The sequence below is a fragment of the Gopherus flavomarginatus genome, chromosome 4, assembly GCF_025201925.1.
Source record: "Gopherus flavomarginatus isolate rGopFla2 chromosome 4, rGopFla2.mat.asm, whole genome shotgun sequence".
NCBI lineage: Eukaryota > Metazoa > Chordata > Testudines > Testudinidae > Gopherus > Gopherus flavomarginatus.
In genome coordinates, this window is record NC_066620.1 from 216167217 (window position 1) to 216184864 (window position 17648).

At 55.7% G+C, this 17648-nt stretch overlaps 1 protein-coding gene across 6 annotated transcripts in view; it reads left to right on the plus strand.

Moving 5' to 3' along the window:
- The first annotated feature begins 13545 nt into the window (after window positions 1-13545).
- The window catches only part of DNMT3A (DNA methyltransferase 3 alpha), a 284321-nt gene continuing 280218 nt past the window's right edge, over window positions 13546-17648 (plus strand). For all 6 annotated transcript variants that reach the window (XM_050948759.1, XM_050948761.1, XM_050948762.1 and 3 more), the window contains exon 1: window positions 13546-13606. The gene's annotated coding sequence lies outside the window, so the exon portion shown is untranslated. The remainder of the gene's footprint in view (window positions 13607-17648) is intronic.

Here is a 17648-nt window from a genome sequence, read left to right on the forward strand (position 1 = left end):
ATACCTCACAAGACCGGACATACTTGGCAACGTCCTTGCCCATCCCCTCCCAGTGGAAGGACTTCCCCAACCGGTCCTTGGTTCTGTTCACCCCAGCATGGCCACTGGGATGATCATGGGCTAAGCTTAAGAGCTTCCCCCGGTACTTAGTTGGAACCACCAACTGTTTTTGCGGCTGCCATTCTTCCCGGTGTCCACCAGAAAGAATTTCCTTGTATAAAAGTCCTTGGTCTATAACAAACCGGGATCGATTAGAAGAGCTGAGAGGCGGTGGGGTGCTCCGTGCCGCCGCCCAAGCTTTCTGAAGGCTGTCATCCGCTTCCTGCTCAGCCTGGAACTGTTCCCTTGAGGCTGGGGTCACCAGTTCTTCCTCAGACTGTGGACTTGGGCTTGGTCCCTCTGGAAGCGATGTAGGTGATGGGGTTGTTTCCGTTGTTGGTGAACCGCTCTCCGCTGGTGCACCTGAGGGTATTTCAGGCTCTGGCTGAGCCTTTTGGGTATGGCTGTCTGTTGCTTCTGCCAGTTTTGGCTCGCTGGCGCCCTCTGGCGTTGAGTTTGAAGATGTAGTTGCACTTGCTGGTGCTGGTTGCTGTTCCAGTTCCGGGCCTGGGACTGGAGATGCTGTGGCTGTTTCAGTGGTAGGCATGGAATCTGGGTCCACTACCTCTGTCTGGGTCTCTGGTAACACAGACGGGGCCTCTGTGGACGGTTCAGGAACAGGAATGGGTCTGGAAGCTTGCCTGGTTTGGCTACGTGTAACCATTCCCACTCTCTTGGCCCGCCTCACCTGGTTGGCCAAGTCTTCCCCCAGTAGCATGGGGATAGGATAATTGTCATAGACTGCAAAAGTCCACATTCCTGACCAGCCTTTGTACTGGACAGGCAGTTGAGCTGTAGGCAAGTCTACAGCTTGTGACATGAAGGGGTAAATTGTAACTTTGGCCTTTGGGTTGATGAATTTGGGGTCAACGAAGGATTGGTGGATAGCTGACACTTGTGCCCCCGTGTCTCTCCACGCAGTAACCTTCTTTCCGCCCACTCTCAAATTTTCCCTTCGCTCCAAGGGTATTTGAGAGGCATCCGGGCCTGGGGATCTTTGGTGTGATGGTGGTGTAATGAATTGCACTCGCATGGTGTTCTTGGGACACTTGGCCTTGATATGTCCCAGTTCATTACACTTAAAGCATCTTCCATCTGATGGGTCACTGGGCCGAGGTGAGTTACTGGAGATTGGTGAGGTTGAAGGGTAGGGTATCTGTGGCTTTACTTGGGTGGTATGTGGGGTCTTTGGCTGTCCTCGGTTGTAGGGTTTATGGTCTGTGTGCCCCCTGGGGTAATCGTTCCCCTTGACAGTAGCTTTCTTGCTTTCTGCCAGTTCCATCCATTTGGCTCCAATCTCCCCCGCCTCAGCGATATTCTTGGGGTTTCCATCTTGTATGTACCGTGTGATGTCTTCAGGAACACCATCCAAGAACTGCTCCATTTGTATGAGGAGGTTCAGTTCTTTCAAGGTTTGAATGTTGTTTCCTGTTAGCCAGGCCTCATAGTTTTTTGCAATGTAGTAGGCGTGTTTGGGAAATGACACCTCTGGTTTCCACTTTTGGGTTCTGAAGCGCCGACGGGCATGATCTGGGGTTATCCCCATCCTGTATCTGGCCTTGGTTAGAAAAAGTTTATAGTCATTCATTTGGTGCTTAGGCATTTCAGCTGCCACCTCTGCTAAAGGTCCACTGAGCTGTGACCTCAATTCTACCATGTACTGGTCTTCGGGAATGCTGTACCCAAGACAGGCTCTTTCAAAATTTTCCAAGAAGGCCTCGGTGTCATCACCTGCCTTGTAGGTGGGAAATTTCCTGGGCTGTGGAGCAATATTTGGCGCCGGGTTGTTAGGGTTGGCTGGCACAGGCAGCCCAGCTTTTGCCAACTCCAGTTCATGTTTTCTCTGTTTTTCCTTCTCTTCATTCTCTTTTTGTTGTTTTTCCATTTCTCGGTGGTGAGCCGACTCTTCTTCTGCTTGTTTCCTTCGGTAGGCCACCTCTTCTTCTTCTTGCTTCCTTCTGTGGGCCAACTCTTCTTCTGCTTGTTTCCTTCGGTAGGCCACCTCTTCTTCTTCTAGTTTTCTTTTGTGTTCTGCCTCCTTGGCTGCCTCTTTGGCTGCCTGTTCTCTTTGGTAGGCTGCCTGTTCTCTTTGGTAGGCTGCCTCTTTGATCTGTTCTTCTCTTTCTTTCATCTCCATCTCTTTTTGTTTTATTTCCAGTTGTCGCCTGTGTTCAGCTTCTTTGATTTGTTCTTCGGCGTCAATTTTTGCCTTAGAAGTCATGGTTCCTGTTTTCTTGTGTTGGGGTGCCCTCCGGTGTTTATCTTCTGAACTGCAGGCTCTGTTCCCTCCTGGAGTCTGCCTAGCAACAGTGCTTTTTTCTTTTTCTCTCTCTAGCTAATGTTCAATGAAGGGAAACCAGAAAAACCACTTTATTTGCATGCATATAAGTGCCGGTACTTGCCTCCTAATGGGAGGGCTATTGCATGACAAAAGACCCTTAACAGGTTCTTAATGGCTTCTCGCTTAACATGCAAGCCACAAACTGCGAGAGAGAGCAGAAAAAAAAAAAATTCTCTCTGGTTCCCTTTTAAAACCAACTGTTTCTCTCTGCTAAAAAGCCCTTAGCAGAGAAAAGAAAAATATAATATTCCTACTGGCTTCTGGATTCTAGTCCCACCAGCTGCACACCATGTAATAACCTTAGTCCCAGATTTGGACCTTAGCGTCCAAAATATGGAGGTTTTCATGCTAACCCCCATATTTTGGACGCTAAGGTCCAAATCTGGGACTAAGGTTATTACAGCACCAATATTTGTGTCCTCCACAAACAATATCCACAGAGATTTTATATTTACTTCTAGGCCATTGATGAGCATGGTATGTAGAATCAAGACAAATAGTGATCCCTATGGGACCCCAGCAGATACACCCCAGGTGATGATGATTCTGCACTGAGAGCTGCTTCTCATAGACTCATAGAAGATTAGAGTTGGAAGGGACCTCAGGAGGTATCTAGTCCAACCCCCTGCTCAAAGCAGGACCAACCCCAACTAAATCATCCCAGCCAGGGCTTTCTCAAGCCAGGCCTTAAAAACCTCTAAGGAAGGAGATTCCACCACCTCCCTAAGGAACCCATTCCAGTGCTTCACCACCCTCCTAGTCCTTGAGTGGGTCGGAGGGACCTGACGCTGGATGTTCCTCTTTGGGGGAGGTTCTCCATAGGCCCCTTTGGGAGGTCCCATGATGACTCTCTCTCTGCGTTAAGGCAGGCCTGCTCCTTCGAGACTCCTCCCTGGCATCCCCTGCCCAACTGTCCACAAATTGGTCCAGCCAGCTGGCCTGCGTGCTGTGGGTTCTCCGGCTTCTGGTCCATCAACCACAGCCTCAGGTCGGACGGGCACTGCTCGTACAGGTGCTCCAGTATGAATAGGTTAAGCAGGTCCTCTTTAGTTTGGACCCCAGCTGTCCACTTGCAGGCATACCCCTGCGCCCGGTTGACCAGTTGTAGGTATGTGACCTCACGGGTTTTACGCTGGCTCCGGAACTTTTTCCGGTACATCTCAGGAGTCAGCCCAAACTCGCGGAGCAGGGCCTGTTTGAACAGTTCATAGTCCCCTGCCTCCGCCCCTTTCAGTCGGCTGTACACCTCCACGGCTGTGTAGTCCAGTAAGGGGGTGAGAACTGCGATCCTGTCTGCAGGGTCAACCCTGTGCAGCTTGCAGGCATTCTCAAAGGCCGTCAGGAAGGTATCTATGTCCTCCCCCTCCTTACGCCGGGGCAGCAAGTGCTTATCAAAGCTCTTTGTAGGCTTGGGTCCCCCCTCACTCACCGCAGCTGTGGCCTCACTGCTCCTCAGCTGGGCCAGCTCCAGCTCATGTTTACGCTGTTTCTCCTTCTCCTCCCGCTCATGTTTACACTGTTTCTCCTTCTCCTCCTGCTCATGTTTACGCTGTTTCACCTTCTCCTCCAGCTCTTGCCTCTTTAACTCGAGCTCCTCCCGTTTCAACTCCCTTTCATATTTCAGCCGCGTCCGCTCCACGGATGCCGAGCGTCACCGGGAGGATCCCCTGCTGGCTGGGGGGGTCACGGTGCCCTCAGTATTCACTGGGCTCCTCCTCGCCCTTCCCCTAGGCCTAGGAAGGGGGGGTCTCGGGAAGCCCTCAGCCGCCAGCTGACCACTCCCAGCGGGGACAGACACTGGTGCCTGCGCTGCATCTGCCCGGCTGCTTCCCTCAGAGACAGGGCTCCGTTCATTCATGCGGTCTCCCTGCTCCAGCTGGGCAATCAGCTGGTCCTTGGTGAGCCTCCCCGGGCGCAGCCTCCTCTGCTTGCACAGCTCCAGCAGGTCACACTTGCGCAGCTTGGCATACATCTTCCTGCTGGCCACTCACAGGCCGGGGTGCTCGCCGCTCCCCACGGTTTCCAGGGGGACCCCTAGTGCACCAGCCCTTTTTGAGGTCACCACCTCTCTGCCAGGGTCGAGCTGCAGACTCCTCCGCCCCGGGACCGCTCGCTGCAATCCCCCGGGGGACTCTGTTACTGCAAAGTCCTTCTCACTGGGCACACACTCCCAGGGGTTAACCACCCCTTCGTTTTACTGCTCCCCAGTCACTTACTACAGGAAGCGTCGTCCACGGGGTGCAGTATATCCCACTGCTACCACCAGTTGTCACGGAGTGTGGGGAGTCCAGTCCTGCACCCCTCTTCCTGGGACCCACAGTGACTCTCAGCCAGCCAGTAAAACAGAAGATTTATTGGACAACAGGAACACAGGTTACAGCAGAGCTTGCAGGCACAGTCAGGACCCCTCCATCGAGTCCTTCTGGGCTTTCAGGGTGCTTGGATCCTAGCTAGGATACCCTGAAGTTTGCCCACACAGCCCCAAGCCCAAACTCAAAACTGCTTCCCTCTTGCCACTCCCTTCCTCTGTCCCCCTTCCCGGGCAAAGGTGTTCACCTCTCCCCTCCCTTACCTAGCTCAGGTTACAGCTCCGGTGTGGTCCATCCCCTAAAGTCCTCCCCTGCTCTCCCATTCCCCACACAGACAGCCCCTACTCCATCACACCTGGCCATGGTGCTTGAGGTACTGCGTGATGCCTTGGATCCCATTGCTACCGCAACACTGGAGGAAATGCCCTCGTGGAAAGGAGCAGTTAAAACAACAGGGTTGTGAATAGGGGGCCCACAGTGGTCACTGGGAACAAGCATAGAGGCCAGCACAAAGGGCTGGACTGTAGAGATTTCAGGGAGACCAGGTCCTATACTCTGCCACCTCTCTGCTGATCCAGGGGGACGCTAAGCCCTGGGTGATGGCTGAGTGCAGATACCCACCAGGATGCAGTGGGAGAGGGGAGTCTTGTCCATGGGTTTGGAATGAGCTGTGAGTGATGGAGAGCCCTGCAGAGAGGGAGAACAGAGGCTTCTGGTCACTATGGCGTACGTCACGACAACATCAGGGGCAGCCTGGGCTGTATTAAGCAACTGGAGAAATACATGGTACCAAGTGTGATACCAGACTCGCTATATAAAGGGCATGGGCAGAGCAATGCCACAATTCTCCACCTGACTTACCAGGCTTCTGCATTTCTAAGGGGGCAGATCTGTGCTGGTAGCGTGGATACATGCTGCTGGCAATACCATCATGGCCCTGCTCCACAGCTGCAAGGCCCAGGGAGCCAGCGAGATAGAGCTGAGTATGCCCTGCATCCCAAGGATACCACATCCCAAGGATACCATATTCCAGGCTTTGAAAGTGCTTTTCCAATGGGCCTCATCTACCTGGCCAACAACACAGGAGATAGGGTATATCCAAATACCCTGGAGAGGACACATGATTGTTCATCTCCAACTCGTTTCTTCTAGCAATAACTGGAACCATGAGAAGGGATTTCCAGGCACAAGAGTGACAGCCCCTAGTTGCTGAAGCAACGACTCCATGGTAATTTGTATCAGAAGCTGCTAAAAAGGCCAGACCCCACAAAGACATGTGCTAACTCGTCCCAGTTGATATAGACCCATAGATTCCAAGGCCAGAAGGGACCACTGTGATCATCTAGTCCACCCTTCTGTGTAACACAGGCCAGAGGACTTCCCTAGATTACTTCCTGTTTGAACTAGAGCATGTTTTTTAGAAAAACAGTCAATCAGCATTGATGGAGAATCCACCATGACCCTTGGTAAGTTGTTCCAATGGTTAGTTATTCTCACTATTAAACATTTCCAATCTGAATCTATCTAGCTTAATTACCAGTCCCTGGATCTTGTTCTAGCTGTCTCTGCTAGGCTGAAGAGCCTGTTATCAAGTTTTCATTCCCCATGTAGGTACTTCTAGATTATCATAGAAATATAAGGCTGGAAGTGACCTCGAGTGGTCATCTAGCCCATATCCCCATGCTGAGGCAGGACCTACACCATTCCCAACAGGTGTTTGTTTAGCCTGTTCTTAAAAACCTCCCTTGGTAACCTATTTGCAGTACTTAACTATCCATATACTGAGAAGGGTTTTCTGCATATCTAAGCTAAATCTTTCTTGCTGCAGATTAAGTCTGTTACTTCTTGTCCTATCTTTGGCGGACAGGGAAAACAACTGATCAGCATCTTCTTTAGAACAGCCCTTCATGGATTTGAAGACTGTTATCAGGTCGTCCCTCAGTCTTCTTTTCTCAAGACTAAACATGCCCAGCTTTTTAACCTTTACTCCCAGGTCAGGTCTTCTAAAGCTTTTTTTTTCTTTTAATTTATTTGCTCTCCTCTGGACACTCTCTCCAATTTGCCCACATTTTTCCGAAAATGTGGCACCCAAAACTGGACACAGTACTGCACCTAAGGCCTCCCCAGGGCCAAGCAGAGCAGGACAATTATTTCTTGTGTCTTAGATCTGTCACTCCTGTTAATACAGCCCAGAATTATATTTGTCTTTTTTGCAATTGCTTCATGTTGTTGCTCATATTCAGTTTATGATCCACTATCACCCCCAGTTCTTTTTAGTAGTACTATTGCCTAACCAGTTATCCCCCATTTTATAATTGTGCATTTGATTTTGCACTTGTCTCTATTGAATTTCATCTTGTTCATTTCAGATCAGGTCACTCCTTAACCTTCTCTTTGTTGAGCTAAACAGATTGGGCTCCTTGAGTCTGTCACTATAAGGCACATCTTCCAATCGTTGCATCATTGTCATGGCTCGTCTCTGACCCCTCTCCAATTTATTAACCTCTTTCTTGGATTGTGGACACCTGAACTGGACACAATATTCCAGTAGTGATTGCAGCAATGCCAAATACAGAGTATTATAACCCCCCTATTCCTACTCCAGAGTCCCCTGACAGCTGTATGGATGTTGAAGCCTCTGAGGGCTCACACTAGCATTGCTGAAATGACACCAGCTATGAGAAATCCACCCCGAGCTCCCCCATAGAACCTGGTGGTGTCTATGACAGCGGAATCATAAGCTGTATTGCCTTGGGAGGCAGGAAATGACCAGATATTTGAATAAACTCACCTCTAAGGTTGGCCGCATCATGTGCTGCAAGCAGAATGAAAATATCACAACTGTTTCCCCCTCCCCCCGGTTCTGTGTGAGGTAGGTGCATCACTGAGCGTGCAGGTGGCACCGGCAGCACAGGAACTGGGCTGCAGCACCCTCCAGTCTGGGTGTCAGTGAGATGCTAAATCTGGGTGTCAATCCAGTATAGAGTGGTGAAGAGTGTCAGGCTTATTCACAACAGAGAGCGCTAGCATTTCTAACGAGGAGAGGGAAATCAAAGGAACATGACTTGAAAGAGCCTGGTAATGCTGAGAACACCGTGGTAGCTGTTAAACAAACGGAGCTGGTGAAGCACCATCTCAGGCTTGTAGATTCATGCCAGGGTTGAAAAGACCCAGTAAACTAAAGGCTGCTCATCCTGAAATAGAGATCAGTTGGCACTTGAACTTGGGGAGCCTTATTATACAGGCAAAGGAAGTGCTGCGGCGGGAGATCAAAGCCTGCCCTAGCACCATCGCTACATGCTGACCTAATATGATGATCAGTTGAGACTCATAACAGAGCAGGAAAATGAGCATTAATCACAGTTACACAGCAGTAAATAGGAAGCAAGGCCCTGGCATCCCAGCATAGCCGGACCCAAGGGAAGGCAGTGAGAGAAAGCCAAGTAGCAGCCTGCTGAGATGTGGAAGCAACTAATCTCACGTCCTCATTCATGTCAACTGTATCATAGAATCTCAGGGCTGAAAGGGACCTCAGGAGATATCTAGTCCAACCCCCTGCTCAAAGCAGGACCAATCCCCAGACAGATTTTTACCCCAGATCCCTAAATGGCCCCCTCAAGGATTGAACTCATAACCCAGGGTTTAGTAGGCCAATGTTCAAACCATTGAGCTATCCCTCCCCCAAAAGCAGGAGGTGAAGTGGCCACAGGACTTTGGATGCACTTACTGGATGTTGGGCTTCAGAGTTCCCTCCTGGAAATGGTGCAGGACGAGAGGTGGCTTTCAGGGCACCGCAGCATGTCACTCTCAGGCCAGGCCTCGAGAAGGGTGATGGAGACCAAGGAGGAACTGGGGCAAGCAGAGGGGATAGCACTATGTACAAGGTCTCGAGTGGACAGTGCTGGACTGCATCCACTGTGAGCATTTCCTTCTTGGCTGAAAACACTGTGGGTTTAAAGGCACGTAGAAAGAGGAGTCATCTCCGTGTGAAAGAGGGAGAAGCTTTGCCCCTTCCTTACACAGCCTAATGGAGCAATTGGGTTTTTTGGCCAGCCCTGCTCATTGAGCAGTGTCGTCACTAAGCTGCCCCCAGCAACACCCATGTCCCTTCCCTGAGTGGAACTCAATCAGGTGTCTAAGTTGTTCACATTATTCCCTCTAATGTGGATTGTGTTGCATCTGTCAGCCCTGAATTCCCTTTCCCATCATGTTGTCCATCCCCTTGGCGTGGGTCAGTCCCTCTAAAGTTCCTCAGCGTCCAATAGCCTTGACAAACCTACAGAATTTAGTGTCATCTGCAAATATCGGCTTCCCCACCCTGTTCCAGCACTTTAATTATTGCATTCACCATCCTGCCCATGGTACTGAGTTGCCAAACTTATGCATTCTGGAAAGATAAGACCATTCAAAAAATATGGTTAAAAAATCATAATTGTTTAGAAGATAACAAAGGTTCAGTCCTTTGCTTTCTGATTTCTGAGCCTGTAAGGTGCACTTGGGTCTGGTTTGCAGCCTTTTCTCAACCACCCAGAAACTAGAAACTTAAGAATTCATCAGGTTCCTACATGGTCATATGCCACCTGGAGCCTTGTATTACCGGCTGGGAGCCTTTGGCCAAGAACAAAACGGACCCTTTATTCCTTTGTTCACTGTCTCGGCCACCACTCAGCTGGCTTGGACAGGGCGCCCTGTGTGTAGGGAGAGGGGTGGAGGGCACGTACGGGGAGAAGCAGCCAGTCCCTGGTGCAGTGGAGAGAGGATGCACCCTGAGAACAGGCATGGCAGGCTCTGCCGGCTGGGGTGGAGTTGGGTTGTGTCTGGAGCAGGCCCAGTAAACTCAGAGGGGTGGAGAGGGGGGATTTGGGAGATCTGGCTGGTCCGAGGAGGAGCGGGATGCTCTGGGTGCTGCCCCCAAAGCAGAGGGAGGGACGGAATGCTGGGACCGGAAGGTTCCATGGCAGTTGGGACTGGACCTACTTCCCCCCATCCCCCGCTTCCCTGGGAGGCCATCGTGACTAGACCCCCCCAGGTGGGGGGGCAGGTCCCCATGGAGGAGGTGATGGGTTCTAGTGCCCCCAAGTGGGGGGGGCAGGTCCCCACAGAGCAGGCGATGGGTCCTACTGCCCTGTGTGAGTAGGGCAGGTCCCCACGGAGCAGACGATGGGGCCGGTGCCCCTGAGTGAGGGGGGCAGGTGCCCACGGAGCAGACGATGGGGCTGATGGCCCCTGGGTGAGGGGGGGCAGTCCCCATGGAGGCAATGAGCCTTAGTGCCCCCGGGTGAGGGGGGCATGTCCCCACACAGGCAATGGGTCCTAGTGTCCCCGTGTGAGGGGGGGCAGGTCCCCATGGAGGAGGCAATGGGTCCTAGTGCCCTGTGTGAGGGGGGCAGGTCCCCACGGAGCAGATGATGGGGGCTGATGTCCCCTGGGTGAGGGGGGCAGGTCCCCACACAGGCAATGGGTCCTAGTGTCCCCGTGTGAGGGGGGGGCAGGTCCCCACAGAGCAGGCGATGGGGCCGGTGCCCCTGAGTGAGGGGGGCAGGTGCCCACGGAGCAGACGATGGGGCTGATGGCCCCTGGGTGAGGGGGGGCAGGTCCCCATGGAGGCAATGAGCCTTAGTGCCCCCGGGTGAGGGGGGCATGTCCCCACACAGGCAATGGGTCCTAGTGTCCCCGTGTGAGGGGGGGCAGGTCCCCATGGAGGAGGCAATGGGTCCTAGTGCCCTGTGTGAGGGGGGCAGGTCCCCACGGAGCAGATGATGGGGGCTGATGTCCCCTGGGTGAGGGGGGCAGGTCCCCACACAGGCAATGGGTCCTAGTGTCCCCGTGTGAGGGGGGGCAGGTCCCCACAAAGCAGGCGATGGGGGCTGGTGCCCCCGGGTGAGGGGGGCAGGTGCCCACGGAGGAGGCAATGGGTCCTAGTGCCCCCAGGTGAGGGGAGCCCGTCCCCACAGAGCAGGCGATGGGGCCGGTGCCCCGGGGTGAGGCAGTGGTACAAGGCTTTCCCCGTAGAAGGCAGATGACCAGAGGTGAGGGGCTGGGGCAGGCCCAGTGACAATGGCGGGGGTCCTCCAGGAAAGAGCCAAAGAGGGAGGTTGGCAGAGGGGTCTGGTAATGAGTGAGAACAACAGCGAGAGGCTGGAGCCAGAGGACCCTGGGAGGCTGTGAGAAGAGAGAGGACAGAGCAGTGCCTGTGAGTGGGAGCCCCTGACACGGAGGGGGGGAGGGCTCAAATGGCTGCCTAGGCCTGGCCTTGGCCTCTGCCCAGGGCTGAACCTCACCCTGTGCGCTGGCTTGTCTAGCTGTAGACACGTGTGGCGGGAAGGACTAGCTGGTGCTGCAGCGGGGCAGGGTGAGGTGCAGATTGGGTGCCCAGGGCCAGATGCACTGTAATGGGGGGTGTTGAAGGGGAGCCGGGCAGGACTGAGGGTTGGCCCGATGGGGGGAGAGAAGCTGAGCAGCTCTGGGCCAGGCGTATCCCTAGTGGAGAGCTGGGTGGGATGCATGCTGCTGAGGGGTTACTATGTGCATACCAGGGGGTGGAACAGGGGTCCCCATCTGGGGGCCGCGCAGGGCTCGGAGAGGGTGTCCCTGGGGGTCCCCATCTGGGGGCCACGTATGGCTGGGCATGGAGTCCGTAGCTGGGCTGGGGCGGGTGTGGGCTGGCGGGGTGGGTCCCCAGCCAGAGCCAGCGGGGCAGGCCAGTGGGGGTGGCCTAGCCATGGCCTGCGGAGGGGGGTCCCGAGCTAGGGCCGGCAGAGTGGGTCCCTAGCCAGGGTGGGTGCGGGCCAGCGGGGGGAGGTCCCTAGCCAGGGCCGGGACGCGGGGGGAGTCCCTAGCCAGGGTGGGTGGGGGCCGGCATGGGGGGTCCCTAGCCAGGGTCGGCGGGGGGGGTGTGGGCCAGTGGAGGGGGGGCTACCCCAGGCAGGTGCGGGTCGGTGGGGGGGGCCCTAGCCAGGGCGGGTATGGGCTGGCAGGGGGTGGGGTCCCTAGCCAGGATGGGTGCAGGCTGGCAGGGGGGGCAGCCTGGGTGGGTGTGGGCCAGTGGGGGGGATCCCTAGCCAGGTCTGGCAGGGGGGGGTCCCTAGCACGGGTGGGTGTGAGCTGGCGGGGGAGTCCCTAGCCAGGGCCAGCAGGGGGGGTCCCTAGCCCAGGTGGGTGTGGGCTGGCAGGGGGGGTCCCTAGCCTGGATGTTGCGGGCTGGCAGGGGGGTCCCTAGTCTGGGTGGGTGTGGGCTGGTGGGGGGGTCCCTAGGCAGGGCCGGCGGGGGGGGTACCTACCCCGGATGGGTGTGGGCCGGTGGGGGGGGTCCCTAGCCAGGGCTGGCTGGGGGGGAGTCCCTACCCTGGGTGGGTGTGTGCTGGTGGGGGGCGTCCCTAGCTAGGGCCGGCGGAGGGGTCCTTAGCCCGGGTGGGTGTGGGCTGGTGGGGCGGGCCGACGGGGGGGTCCCTAGCCAGGGTGGGGGTCCCTAGCCAGGGCCGGCGGGGGGGGGGGTCCCTAGCCTGGGTGGGTGTGGGTTGGCTGGGGGGTCCCTAGCCAGGGTGGGGGTCCCTAGCCAGGGACGGCGGGGGGAGTCCCTACCCCGGGTGGGTGCGGGCCGGCGGGGGGGGAGGTCCCTAGCCAGGGCCGGCGGGGGGGGTACCTACCCCGGATGGGCGTGGGCCGGTGGGGGGGTCCCTAACCAGGGCTGGCTGGGGGGGAGTCCCTACCCTGGGTGGGTGTGTGCTGGTGGGGGGCGTCCCTAGCTAGGGCCGGCGGAGGAGTCCTTAGCCCGGGTGGGTGTGGGTTGGTGGGGCGGGCCGACGAGGGGGTCCCTAGCCAGGGTGGGGGTCCCTATCCAGGGCCGGCGGGGGGGGTCCCTAGCCTGGGTGGGGGTCCCTATCCAGGGCCGGCGGGGGGAGTCCCTACCCTGGGTGGGTGCGGGCCGGCGGGGGGGGGTCCCTAGCCAGGGCCGGCGGGGGGGGAGGTCCCTACCCCGGGTGGGTGCGGGCCGGCGGGGGGGGGGTCCCTAGCCTGGGTGGGTGTGGGTTGGCAGGGGGGTCCCTAGCCAGGGTGGGGGTCCCTACCCAGGGCCGGCGGGGGGGGTCCCTAGCCTGGGTGGGGGTCCCTATCCAGGGCTGGCGGGGGGGGTCCCTACCCCGGGTGGGTGCGGGCCGGCGGGGGGGGGTCCCTAGCCAGGGCCGGCGGGGGGGGAGGTCCCTACCCCGGGTGGGTGCGGGCCGGCGGGGGGGGGTCCCTAGCCAGGGCCGGCGGGGGGGGTCCCTAGCCTGGGTGGGTGTGGGTTGGCAGGGGGGTCCCTAGCCAGGGACGGCGGGAGGGGTCCCTACCCCGGGTGGGTGCGGGCCGGCGGGGGGGCAGGTCCCTACCCCGGGTGGGTGCGGGCCGGCGGGGGGGGGTCCCTAGCCAGGGCCGGCGGGGGGGGGGGTCCCTAGCCTGGGTGGGTGTGGGTTGGCAGGGGGGTCCCTAGCCAGGGACGGCGGGGGGGGAGGTCCCTACCCCGGGTGGGTGCGGGCCGGCGGGGGGGGTCCCTAGCCAGGGCCGGCGGGGGGGGAGGTCCCTACCCCGGGTGGGTGCGGGCCGGCGGGGGGCTCCGTAGCTGGGCCGGGGGCCCGTGGCCGGCGCGGGCGGGTTTGGGCGACGCCGGGCGCTAGGACCGCGCGGGAGCCGCGCTCCCGCTCCCTCGCTCGGGCTCCGCTGGCTGGGCTGTGCGGCTCAGTGCTGCAGTGGAGGCGGCGGAGCTGCGGGAGGAGGCCTCGCCGGGCAGGGCAGGAGGCGGCGGCGGAGAGGGGGACCGCAGCGGAGGGAGCGGCGGCGGCGGCAGCTCCCGGGAGGAGGTCCAGGCCCGGGACTGGCCGAGGTAGCAGCGGGCCCAGGCGGCGGAGGGGGGCAGCTTCCCTAGGGCCGATCCTCCCCTTCTCCGCCTCCGGGGTGGGGGCGGTGCCATGGGGCAAGCGGGCACGGAGAGGGGGGGCTTGGCACCCGGGCATGGGGACGAGAAGCTGGCAGAGCCCCCCCTCCTCTGCACTAGCTGCAACCGCCCCCTCCCTGGGCTGCGTTTGCCATGCATCGCAAAGAGATCTGCCCTAGATGTTGCATTGATTCCCCCCCCCCTTGCTTTTTTTGGCAGTCGGTGCCTTCCTCCTTCCAAGTTCAGGTGCCCCCAATCCCACTGCACACAGATCGATGGGGGGAAGGGGGCGGTACTCAGGGGCTACCCCCTGCCTTGCACCCGGACTCCCCGATTTGAGTACATTGAGGGCGCACGAACTTGTGACACCCCCCCCGGGGGGCTGTGGGGGAAGATTGCCCCCCGATTAATTAATGAGCCGTCAACGCCATCCCCTGAGGTGGAGATACAGATTTTATGTTTAATGTTTTTTGGGGGGATTTTGGGGGGGGACCCAGATACCCCCTTCTGTGTGGGGGGGATTTCCTTTATTTCACGTACATGTTTGCAGGCGTGTCTCGGCTGCTTTGCATTGCTCCTGGCTATTATTTTTTTGCAGCCGTGCATTGGGTTTTGTAAAAAAAAATAAGGTGGGGGAGGAGAAGGGTGGGCACGGTTCCAGGGCAAGGAAATAATCCCCCTCCTCCTCCCTCAAATCCTTCTGTGAAGTGGAATGTAGAGCCGTGGTTGCAAGAGGGTGGTGGGGAGGGCAAAGCAGAGAAGCTGGAAAAATGGCAGCCTGGCATGACCCTTGTTCTCTCGCCATCCTCCCCCCTCTTCATTCCTATCCTGTGCCCTCCAGAGAAGGGGGCTTTAGGAGACAGGCTGCAGCCTGGGGGTTCCTGTCAGGGAGTCAGGATGGGAGGAGATAAGGCGGTTCTGCAGACAAGGGTAGGGTAGAGTAGGGATGGGGGAATTGCTCCGATCTGCTGGGAGAGGAGGCCATCCCTGGGGAGTGGGTCCCTGTGCACCCCCACCTGTGGCTTGGTCTGTTTGTGTGGAAGGTAGGAAACCCTTTGAGTTTGGGCAGGAGATGCTGCTCTGCCGTTGGATTGTGCCTGCCGAGGGCCAGGGTTGGGGTGCACGGAGGTGTAATTCCTAGGCTCTGCTAACAGCATCCTCTTGCCCTGAAGCTTTGCTGAGGGGATGGGACAAAACCTGCCCACTCTTCCCCACCAGACACTGAGTCCAGGCCAGGGAGGGTGTGGTGCACTGTAAAGAAGGTGCAGGATGGTGGTTGTTTTGGGGGGGAAGAGTGATGAGAAGGCAGGATTCTTCCCCCTCCATTCCATCATCAAACCCAAGCCCAGGGGAGTGTTAGTGGGACAGAGACCCTTCAAGGGGCAGAGGAAGCTGCTGCATAGCCGACTGGATTTGGAGGAGCCAGGGTGGTTCACAGCCCCCAATGAGGCTGGGTCTCTCCTCCTCCCTATGAGGAGCTGGGTGCAGACGTGTCCTTGAACGCTTTGCATCTGCACTGGTGAAGGGCAAGGCATCACAGCTGGGATTTGGGGGAAGGAGGGAGGCTGCATCATGGATCTGGCCCCCTCCCCAGCACATACACATTCACTGCAGGGAAATTGCCTCCATGGGGCCATTTAATCAGCCCCACAAATTAGCCCTGTAAAACTCCACTCCCTTCCCTCCTGCCTGTGCCTCTTTCTTCCCTGCATTGCCTGCTTGGCTGGTTTATCATCCTGGGCCTGGCAGAGGGCCAGGCCCCATTCCCCCCCCCCCCCCCGCTCTCTTTTCTCCAGCCTTTGGGCTGGGATCTGGCAGGCAGTGCGTGTGTGGTGGTAGTGGGGGGAGACACTTTGAAAATCTCTATTCCTCCCACCCCAAGGCCTCCTGTCTTTTTATTTGTAAATGGCCTCCCTCCCTCTTTTCCATCCTCAGCAGCAAGGCTGGGCTGCCTGTATTGTGACAAGGGCTTTGCAGCTCCCTCCAAACACAAGAAGCCTAGAGAGGTTTTGCAAGGCAGGCTGGCAACTGAGATGGGCATGTTACCCATTCTGTGCACACAAGTGTCATTGACTTAGCCTGCCCATCTGTGTGTGTGTATGTGTGTGCGCCCGTGCGTGTGTCTGTTTCTCTTGCGCTCTCATCTGTCACTTGGGAGTGACAAAGTCCTAGGGGATCTGCATGGAGATTCTTTTTCTTATACACAGTCATTTCAAAATGATCTTTATCAAACGCTTGCCCTGCTGAGGGAGGGAGCGCTGCTACCTTTAGCCTCTGAAAGCTCTCAGCCCAGGATTGGGGCAAAGGGGGGAAGTTGGCATGCTGTTTAATCTCTGGGAAACTTGTTTGACGGGGGTGCTGTTATACAGAAATATTGGGAAATGCACTAAAGATCCACTTTGAAGCCCCATCTGTAAATTCTGGGGTTTGAGTCTTTGCAGGACTGTGTGGTTTATTTTCTGCCTGATGATTTTGCTATTAAAGAATAGTCAGATGTCCAGCTAGAATGGGAAAGAATCAGATTGTAAGTCATTAGAGGCTGGGTAGTTTGGTCTCATACATACAGGAGCAAAGTTCATCTCTTGTATTGATTGTGCTAGTTTTCATCCATTGACCTGTTTCCTTCTGTAAGTACCATGCAAAAGTCTATATGGAGAAAGAAAGGCTTCTTCATGGCTTGGAATTGAGGCCTGAAAGATTTGTATCTGCTTATGACGTGTACAGTGATGCTCCTACTGTTACCACAGACTTCCCTAGCTGTCTCTTTTTATGTTTATTGATGAGATAAGTTCAAGTTAGTGACGCCTTTTTTTCAGTGTTCGAGTGTGTGTGTGTGTGTCTTTGAGCAAGTGAATTTTCCTCTTAGCCTAGTTCCTCTTTTTTTCTTCCCTTTGTGCTGTGTAGATGGCATCACAATGATTGGTTTTACTGTATTTGCATTGCTTTGCTAAGTGGATGATTGCAGAAATAAACCAAGAGGTAGGTCAGTGGCTATGTTTTGATAAACTGCTTGTAGCCCAGTAACCTCTGGAGAGCCTAGGCTTTGAAAACATACAGTGCTGTACATATATGTATATTTTTAACTCCGCTGCTTATATAGGCCTGGAGTACCACTTAGAGAGGTGAGGTTTCTGTCTGAAATCCTATGGAAGGAGAAGGCCTGGAAATTTGTAAGCAAATTCTTCAGATCTAGTGGCTGTGAAGTTCTTAACAATAATGGACGAGGAATTGACCTTTTTGTGTTAAGTAACTGCTCTCAATAACTCTTCACACACGCAATAGCCTTTCATGCTGAGTCAGCTCAAAACTTCCTAGCAGGAGGCTTTTTTCTTAAAATGAAATGTCCACAAACATCTCTAGGAAATAATGGATATCCATATATAACACTTGACTAAGGGCTTGCAGGCAGTTCTGTAGTAGAGTGGCAGTGGGATTAGAGTCTAAACAATGTTTCCTTAGCTGCTTAAATAATCTCTAAATTTATAAGTGTCTTAAAAACATCTCTCTGGGTTAGTTGGAATGAAAGCAGAGCAAAAATGATTTAGTTCCTAACTTCATTCTCAGAGAAACGGGCTGGGTAAAACCCTGGAGGGATGTTTGCATTTAAAAAGTTGGCAGAATCCACTAATTTGATCCTGCTTTGCAAAATATTTTCGAGGGTGGGCACCACCCCTTTCACCAAAGCACCTCCCATTGCTTACTGTAGTTTGTTTGTTTTTGGGATTTTATCCAACGGATACTTGAAGCTCTGCTTCTGGGCAGCAACTCTGGGCACCTCAGGTGATTTAATATTCATTCTGCATCATCCTAAAAATATCACTATGCAGTTGTGCATCACTGCTTAATTGCTTCCGTACTGGCATCTCCCCGCACTTATACCAAACCATGGGCTGGCTTTTTCCTTGCCCTTTGTTACAGTTGGGGTTCCTCTAACCTCCAGCATCCCTGCTTTGCTCCGTCTATGATTCTCCTAATCTTCTTAGTGTATGCT